The sequence below is a fragment of the Stegastes partitus genome, unplaced genomic scaffold, assembly GCF_000690725.1.
Source record: "Stegastes partitus isolate 25-593 unplaced genomic scaffold, Stegastes_partitus-1.0.2 Scaffold3076, whole genome shotgun sequence".
In the NCBI taxonomy this organism is placed as follows: Eukaryota; Metazoa; Chordata; class Actinopteri; family Pomacentridae; genus Stegastes; species Stegastes partitus.
This window is the reverse complement of record NW_007580807.1, coordinates 1-991: the sequence shown is the minus strand read 5'-3', so window position 1 is coordinate 991 and position 991 is coordinate 1. Positions and strand designations below refer to the sequence as shown.

General features: G+C 42.1%; 1 non-coding gene across 1 annotated transcript; it reads right to left on the bottom strand.

Annotated features, from left to right (window-relative positions):
- Positions 1–63: 63 nt before the first annotated feature.
- On the bottom strand, positions 64–145 carry trnas-aga (transfer RNA serine (anticodon AGA)). Its single transcript has one exon. It is a non-coding gene; the product is annotated as a tRNA-Ser (tRNA).
- Positions 146–991: the final 846 nt, after the last annotated feature.

Genomic DNA, 991 nt, shown 5'->3' with positions numbered 1-991 from the left:
ACAGGTTTCTTTCAGGTCTGAAATTGAATCCATCAGTTGTGACCTGACATGAAAACACTTCAACGTTGTCAGCAGGATTTGAACCTGCCCAGGGAAACCCCAATGGATTTCTAGTCCATCGCCTTAACCACTCCGCCACGACAACTCAGTCCACCAATGTTATCGTTTGAGTTTGAAGGATGAATGACCTCAAAAGCTTTTCATTGGTCACTGGTCAGATGGCAGACATGGGTCTGACATGAACACAACTGTTATAAAACCTGCCAGAAAAAAGACATCAGAACAGCACTGTTAGCAGCTGAACTGTTCCCAACAGTCAGGACATGAAAACACTCAGTAGGGCCAGAGATTGTGACTGATTATCCATACCTCCATGCTTTCCAGGATGTTTTATGTACTTTTATAATCTTACTAGTGCACCATCCACATATTGTTACGTACTTGACCTTTATTTCACGCCATGCAAACACTGATGAAGACCAGAAATGTTTGGCAGTGCTGCAATCCTGCTGTTGCCTTTGTTCATGATGCTGTGATGTTTGAGTTTACTCAGCTGGAAATGCGTCATGTTTCATCCCACAATCTGAACAGTGTCAGTAATGTGTTGATCACTGTTATGCACACATTCATAAGCAGCAGTATCCATAACTACACAGTATTGTGTTTTCTGACAAGCAGCACTTGGAGTCTAAAGGTTGAGCTTTGTGTCTTGAAGATCTAAGCTGATAGAGGTGTTGTAGTCACATGTATAAAGACCGACTTGTTCAGGTGACACAATAAGTCAGGAGGAAGTTGTTGCGTATGAGGCCGCGAGCAATATATGAATGTTAGACAGATATCTGATAAAATTGACTCTGACTCTGGATTTTGGAACACAGCCTCTACTGTGATGTTAATAAAGACTTAGAGGCTGTACTGCCTGGATAAAAGGCCCAGCAGTCCTAAGATCTTACAGAGTGACCTGAAACACTTTTAGAGTGAACAGAAACAT